Below are 8,776 nucleotides of genomic sequence, written 5' to 3' on the forward strand. Positions count from 1 at the left end.
AAAAAGAAAAGTTTTCCTCCCCCTCTGGATCTAGGTTTAGGGGTTTATTTCGGGCCTCAGGGGGAAGGGGGTGAAGGGCCAGAAGGAGAGTAATACCAGGGGGCGCATTTAGGGAAGAAACAGGGCCCAGACCAAGGGGTTTTTATTTAACAAACTTTCACATAAGGAAATACCCAAGAGACAGTGACGTCAGGTGTCGGGAAGGCTAAAACAACTTTTTCCTCAGTGGGCTGCTCTTCTGGCCTCTGGATGGGTATTAAAGGGGTGGTTCACCCATATTTTTTGTCTAATTCGATATTATATTGAGAAACAATGTTTCTCTCAAATACCTTGTGTTGGCAATAGTGCCTGTGAGAGGCGCTATTGCAGACCGCTGTTCCCGCTCCAGTGACGCCACCGTCAAGTGCTGCACATGTTGCAGCCAGCTGCATTCTTCCAGACTCACTGAGCTGTGGGCAGTGTTTCACCGCTGTCACAGCCCATCTGCTCCCTCCTCCCTCACAGCATAGAGCATCGCATCTCTTGCAGCGTCTGCTGTGAGGGAGGAGGGAGCAGATGGGCTGTGACAGCAGGGAAACACCATCCACAGCTCAGTGAGTCTGGAAGAATGCAGCCGGCTGCGACATGTGCGGCACTTGACGGTGTTGTCACTGGAGCGGGAACAACAGTCTGCAATAGCGCCTCTCACAGGCACTATTGCCAACACAAGGTATTTGAGAGAAACATTGTTTCTCAATATAATATCGAACTAGACAATAAAAAATATGGGTCAACCACCCTTTTAAGTGTTAAGGTGAACACTTAGATATGTTTACAAGTTGCCTGCTCCTGACCTAATTGATGTGGGTCAAATGCATACGTAAAAGAATTAACACCAAAGAGTCAGATGTGAAGTCTCTCCTTGATCAGAGAATGGCACCAAGAGCTTTATTCCAGCTGAAAACATAGACATATAAACTAGAAAAAGAGGCATGGTCGGCTCTACAGTCGGCATGCCCGGATATGTCCATTGGTCAGTGGGTTGGTCAATGAGCTAGTCCATGGGCTGATCCGTAAATTTCTTAAAATTCAGCCAGACATGAAGATAGTTTGTTTTTAGACGGGGGGATAAGCCCTCATTGTTTTTACAAGACTCTTGTTGACTCATGTAATTGACTTGGCTAATGAAGGCCAAAGACACAGATAAATCAATTATGCGAACTTCCCATTGTATTACTAAGTGAATTGCTAGATGTGATGCAACTTACTTGTCTCACCCTTGTCTCTGGATATTTGAATATGGCTTGAAATCTAGCCAATTAAGAATCCAGTCTTTACAACCAATCGTGAAGACCCCAATGGTCTGAATGGAGAGCTCAGGGGTATAAGAAGGAGGACTGTCCATTGCTCAGGGAGACTCTTGCTACATGCTACCAATCTAAGACCTGCGGATTCGATTGGCAAGCCATAACCAAACCTGGATTATAACACTATATGGACTTCAGCATTGAATGCAAGGATTCGGCTGTGATACCAAGGACTACCTAAGGAAGGAATCTAGCTTGGGACAATCCAGTCATCTGACTACAGACTTTGCAGTCCTCAGCCAGCTTCCTAAATCTGGCGTTATTCCATTCTTGTTGGGTGCCCGCCGAAAGCGGGGTGCTGCTGGATTGGAATAAGTAGCCCTGGAAGCTCTGAGGCACGGACATTCTAAATCCCTGATGAGCCAGCGGAAGGGTGAGACTCTGTTGCCTGTTACATTTGTGTGTTTTGCTGGTTATGTGTTATGTGCTGTTAATATTTTGAGGATCCAATAAAGTCTTAATATTGTGATTCCCTAAACCCTGTGTTGTCTGAGTAGTGTTCCGCCCACGGTTAAGGAGGTCGGGCATTCAGTTGGGATGAGCCCTGGGCCATGCTGCCTTTCTAAAGGCGGCCGGGCCAGCGGACGAGAGCACCCACTGACCCCCGTGTTCCACACCCCCTAGGTCTCAAGGTTAATTAAGTATTTGATCCAATGGCTCTCCTCAACATTAAGGATCGTATCCCTCGGTCTCAAATTAACCCTTTTCTTCCCTCCCGCTACAGCAGGTAATAAAGGTAATAAATTCCTGAGTAGCTCCAAATGATCAGAGGGTTTTAGAGCGGGAAGTTCTATTGTTAAAAAAACAGGAATTCATCAGGGTGCCAGAGTTGGAAGTAGGAACCGGTTACTACAGCAACCTATTCCTAGTAAAAAAAACAACGGTTCCATCTAGACAATCTTCAATCTAAGATCTTTGAATCCCTACTTAGAAGTAGAAAGATTCAAGATAGAGACCCTGAAGCCAGCGGTGAGACTACTGTTCCCCTGTTGCTACATAGCCGTAATAGACCTGACGGACACATATTATCACGCTCCGATCCATGAAGACTATCAAAGATATCTCAGGCTGGCTGTAAAGATCAAAAGCAAACTGACTCACCTTTGGTATCAGTGTCTCCCATTCTGCATCTCAGTAGCCCTAAGAGTATTCACATACATAAGGAAAATACATAAGAAAATTACAAAAGAGTATTCACATACATAAGGAAAAAGGACATTTTAATATTCCCATACTTGGATGACTTTTTGATAGTGGGAAAGTCAGAGAGGGAATGTTCAGCAGTTGTCAGCCAGGTCACCTTAGGCTTGTCAGAACTAGTGTGGTTGATAAACGAGGCAAAATCAAGAAAAAAAAAACAGCTCGGGTTCATATATTTTTAGGAATCAATCTGGACTCCATACAACAATATTGTTTTTTTCCGCCAGAAAAAATATTCCAGATAAAACAGAAAATTCTATCAGTTAAGACACGGATGAAAATCTCAGCGAGACAAGAGATGGCTCTCTGACGTCTACGATCCCTGCTGTTCAGTGGGCTTAAGTCCACACAAGAGGTCTTCAGGGGCAGGTTTTATCCATTCAGGAAGCATAGCGGAACTTGGAACACACGTTCCAACTGTCAGTGGAAGTCCTAAGGTCACTAGATTGGTGGCTGGACAAGCAGAATCTGAGGAAAGGTGTTCCCTAGGTCACCAAAAATCCGTAGTTATCACCACAGATGCCAGCCCAGTGGGTTTGCGAGCCCATCTGCTGGGCCAGTACCTTCAAGGAGAGCGGGACCTAGCTTTGAGAGACGGCTCCTCAAATTTGAAGGAACTAGCTGCAGTGACAGAAGCAATAACAAGGAGTCTTAGAAAAGATCACAGTAGAAACATGGTAATTTTCTCAGACAACAACACGGTCGAGGCCTAGCTAAACCAGCAAGGAGGCACCAAGTCAAGATCACTGATGTAGGAGGCAGAGAAAATGTTCAGAATGGCAGAGAGGACCCTGCTGTCACTCACGGCATGACACCTAAATGGTTCAAACAACATAGTGGTTGACTACCTAAATGGCTATATGCTAAGACGTAGAATGGTCCTTGAGCTGAGAGATTTTCAGGCACATCTGCCTGAATTGGGGAAGTCCAGAGATAGACTTATTCGTAACCCAGGAGAATTGTCAGCTAGAAAGGTTCTTTTCCCTAGACTCAAGAGGAGGGCCAGAGGGAGTGAATGTGCTCCTGCAGAGATAGGACTTCCAATTATGCATTCCTACCCTTTCCTCTGATTTTGCTAGTGTTGAGGAATATTCAGAGTGAGAAGGCCAGTGTCCTGATGATTGCCTTCTTCTGGCCAAGAAGGTTTATGTGGCTTTAGTATCAGACCCCTGGATACTGCCAGTCACACACATTCTACTTTCTCAGAGGCCAATAAATCATCCTCGAGTACAGGGATTATACTTGACGGCATGGAACTTGAGTGGGACCGCCTAACAGCCAGAGGATTCTGACTGGACCTGATCTCTACGTGAACACAGTAGAAAAAAGTGAATTTTACGAAATACACAAGAATATGGAACAAATTCCTAGAGTTCTCAGGGCGCAGATGATCTGATCAACAGCAGGTCCCGCTAGCTGAGGTATTAGAATTTCTGCAGAAAGGTTAGAAAGAGGCCTCTCTACCAGCCCATTGAAAGTACAGGTTGCAGCCCTAAACACACTTTTCGATAAGAAAATTGCTGACAATCCTTCGGCATGCAGATTCATCAGGGCTTCCTGGAATTTTGGAATTTTAATTTAGCACTGAATTCCCTCACAAGAGCTCCATATGAACTCATCTCGTCAGCCACCAAGGCCCTCACCCTAAAAGTGGTATTGTTGATGGTATTAACATCAGCCAGGTGTATTTGTGAGCTACAAGCCATCTCTATTAACCCTCCCTTCACCAGGGTTCTGGATGATAGGATAATTCTAAAACTGGACCTGGCCTTTTTACCTAAGGTTAACGCCAAATTTCATAGAAGACAGGAAATAATATTGTCATCCTTCTGTGACAAACCTAAATCCCAGGAAAAGCGCGTGTTCCGTTCCCTGGATGTCAGGAGAAGCACCCTGTAATACTTAGAAATAACAGAACCCTAGCGAAAAGCATCCACCATCTTCATCCTATTTGGCGGGCTGAATAAAGGGAAAGTGGCCACCAGGTCCACTATTGCTAGGTGGGTCAGGGAAGGCATTACTTTGTCACACTCTGCTTCAGGACAGGCCCCCCTCAAGTGATTAGGGCTATATCTACTTCCTAGGCGGAAAGAGCTAACGTTTCAGGAGAGCAGATCTGTAAGGCCGCGGTGTGGTCATCATCCTCCATCTTTTTAAAACACTATCATTTGGATCTGGGACTTTTGGTGATCTCCTTTGGGAGATAGGTGCTCTCTGCAGTGGTCCCTCCCTAAAGTTCTTCTATTTTACTCTGTCATGTACGGTGCTGTCCTTTGAAGGGAAAAGATGATAATTACTTACAGTTAATTGGATTTTCCAAAGCCATGTGAGCACCGTACTAGTTCCCTCTCTGGTTTGGTGGTGGATTTTATCACAAAAAAGAACCCACTGTGTGAAAAATGTGTGTGGCACAATGGGTATTTCTCCTGTATGGTGATGGATATGTCTATTAATAAGGCAGTTACCGCTAAGGTTCTAAAAAACACACTAGGGCTTTGGAGAGGTGCCACCCCTTTTATTTTCAGATAGGTTTCCTGTTCCTGGGGGCTAATATACTCTCTCAGGTACTGTACTGTCATGGCTCTAAAAATCCAATTACCGGTAAGTAATTATAATCTTTGCTGCAGCAAAATCTACTGCAAGTACTCAACATGCGCGCATTCCCACTGAGATCCCACAATGAATGTTTTGTGCTGTTTGATATTGTAGATTGTCAGCGGCATTTCTGCACTAATTAGCTATATTAGTTTATTTGTGTTTTTTCATATGCTTTTGTTATTGCATTTTTTGGCGCATTCCGTTGGAATCCGCCAAGGTGTCTAATGATTGTCTATGGTGGCGGATTCCGCCGCTACGCGCTAAGCAGCAGAATCCGCTGACGGATTCCGTCACGTTCTACTGAGCATGAACGATCGAAATAGTTTAAAATCACTCCTGGTCTCTCTCCCCCTTTCCCCCTCTCTCTCATACTCACCGATCACGGGCGCGACGCTGCACAGCTGTCGTAAAGCTCCGGCGGCTTTTCCTCTTTTGAAAATGCCGGCCGCTCATTATTCTAGCTAGTATTCACTGCTTTCTCCGCCCACCAGCGCCTATGATTGGTTGCAGGCAGAACCGCCCCCACGCTGAGTGACAGCTGTCTCACTGCAACCAATCACAGCCGCAGGTGGGCGGGTCTATAAAACGGCGTGCGGTCCCCCCCAATTTTGATACCAGCCACGGTAAAGTCACACAGCTGAAGGCTGGTATTCTCAGGATAGGGAGCCCCATGTTATGGGGAGCCCCCCAGCCTAACAATATCAACCAGCAGCCGCCCGGAATTGCCACATCCATTAGATGCGACAGTCCCGGGACTCTACCCGGCTCATCCCGAATTGCCCTGGTGCAGTGGCAATCGAGGTAATAAGGCGTTAATGGCAGCAACCCATAGCTGCCACTAAGTCCTAGGTTAATCATGGCAGGCGTCTATGAGACACCCACAATGATTAACCTGTAAGTGAAAGTAAATAAACACATACAGTGTCTATCGGCTATATCTTCCTTCTTTTCCTCTCGCTTCCTAAAGGCCCAGTCCCACTAAACAACTTACCAGCGATCCCAACAACGATCAAACCTGATAGGGATCGCTGGTAAGTTGCTAGGAGGTTGCTGGTGAGATGTCACACTGCGACGCTCCAGCGATCCCACCAGCAACCTGACCTGGCAGGGATCGCTGGAGCGTGGCTACACGAGTTGCTGGTGAGCTCACCAGCAACCAGTGTCCCAGCCCCCAGCCAGCAGCGCCGCGTGGAAGATGCTGCGCTTGGTAACTAAGGTAAATATCGGGTAACCAACCCGATATTTACCTTGGTTACCAGTGCACGCAGCTACACGTGCAAAGAGCAGGGAGCAGCGCACACCGCTTAGCGCTGGCTCCCTGTTCTCCTAGTTACAGCACACATCGGGTTAATTACCCGATGTGTGCTGCAGCTACATGTGCACAGAGCAGGGAGCAGCGCACAATGCTTAGCGCTGGCTCCTTGCTCTCCTAGTTACAGCACACATCGGGTTAATTACCCGATGTGTGCTGCAGCTACATGTGCACAGAGCAGGAGCCGGCACTGACAGTGAGAGCGGAGGAGGCTGGTAACGAAGGTAAATATCGGGTAACCAAGGACAGGGCTTCTTGGTTACCCGATGTTTACATTGGTTACCAGCCTCCGCAGAAGCCGGCTCCTGCTGCCTGCACATTTAGTTGTTGCTGTCTCGCTGTCACACACAGCGATCTGTGCTTCACAGCGGGACAGCAACAACTAAAAAATGGCCCAGGACATTCAGCAACAACCAACGACCTCACAGCAGGGGCCAGGTTGTTGCTGGATGTCACACACAGCGACATCACTAACTACATCGCTGCTACGTCACAAAAGTTGTTCGTTAGCAGCGATGTTGCTAGCGATGTTGCTTAGTGTGACGGGGCCTCAAAGCTCAATGTAACCAAAACTGAACTGATCATCTTTCCTCCATCTCACCTACACCCTCTACCTGATCTACCTATTACAATAAATAACATCACGCTCTCCCCAGCACACAAAGTTCGGTGCCTCGGAGTGACCTTTGACTCTGCCTTGTCTTTCATACCACACATCCAATCCCTGACCACCTCCTGCCGTCTTCAACTCAAAAATATTTCCAGAATCCGCCCCTTCCTCAATTCCCAATCTACAAAAATGCTAGTGCATGCCCTCATAATCTCCCGCCTCGACTACTGCAACATCCTCCTCTGGTCTCCCTGCTTACACGCTCGCCCCTCTCCAGTCCATCCTTAATTCTGCTGCCCGAATGATCCACCTCTCTCCTCAATACCACCCTGCTTCTCCTTTCTGCAAATCCCTCCATTGGCTCCCAATCTTCCACCGTATCCAATTCAAATTACTAACACTGACCTACAAAGCCATCCATAATCTATCTCCTCTGTATATCTCTGAACTAATTTCTCACTACTCTCCAAAACGCATGTCAGACTATCTACTACACTTGCAAACTTTAAACAGAACTTGAAAACTCATCTGTTCAGAAATGCCTATAACCTTCAATGACCTCACTGCTTCACCACCACCACCACAGCTGCCGCCCCACCACCGTGCGGAGCTGCCGCCCCACCACCGTGCGGAGCTGTCGCCCCACCACCGTGCGGAGCTGCCTCCCCACCACCGTGCGGAGCTGCCGCCCAACCAACACCCCACCTACTGTCTCCTCCCCAAAATCCTATAGAATATAAGCCCGCAAGGGCAGAGCCCTCTTCCCACTGTACTAGTCTGTCTATTGTAACTTATATATGTATTCTGTATGTAACCCCCTTCTCATGTACAGCACCATGGAATCAATGGTGCTTTATAAATAAATAAATAATAATAATAATACACCCAAAAAACTACTTTATTTGGAATAAAAGATAAAAAAAACACCCCCTTTCACCACTTTATTAAAATCCCCAAATACCCCTCCAATCCGGCGTAATCCACACAAGGTCCCGCAACGCTTTCATCTCTGCTACATGAAGCTGGCAGGAGCGGCCGAAGAACACCGCCGCTCACTGTGAGCTCCATGCAGCAACTGAAGGGAGTCGCGCTGTCAGCGGGGACGTCACTGAGGTAATGCCTGTGTGTGCGGTGATGATGGGTGCGTTACTGCTGGGATGTGTGAGATGATGATGAGTGTGGTTGTGCCTGAGTGTGCGGTGATGATGGCTGCGGTAGTGCCTGCGTGTGCGGTGATGATGATGGCTGCGGTAGTGCTGGGATGTGTGTGATGATGATGAGTGCGGTAGTGCCTGTGTGTGCGGTGTTATTATTATTTATTATAGCGCCATTTATTCCATGGCGCTTTACAAGTGAAAGAGGGTATACGTACAACAATCATTAACAGTACAAGACAGACTGGTATAGGAGGAGAGAGGACCCTGCCCGCGAGGGCTCACAGTCTACAGGGAATGGGTGATGGTACAATAGGTGAGGACAGAGCTGGTTGTGCAGTGGTCTACTGGACTGAGGGCTATGGTAGGTTGTAGGCTTGTTGGAAGAGGTGGGTCTTGAGGTTCCTCTTTAAGCTTTCCATGGTAGTGGAGAGTCTGATGTGCTGAAGTATGATGATGAGTGCGGTAGTGCCTGCGTGTGCGGTGTTGATGAGTGCGGTAGTGCCTGCATGTGCGGTGATGATGATGGCTGCGGTAGTGCCGGGATGTGTGTGAT

This window comes from Anomaloglossus baeobatrachus, chromosome 3 (genome assembly GCF_048569485.1).
Source record: "Anomaloglossus baeobatrachus isolate aAnoBae1 chromosome 3, aAnoBae1.hap1, whole genome shotgun sequence".
Classification (NCBI taxonomy): domain Eukaryota; kingdom Metazoa; phylum Chordata; class Amphibia; order Anura; family Aromobatidae; genus Anomaloglossus; species Anomaloglossus baeobatrachus.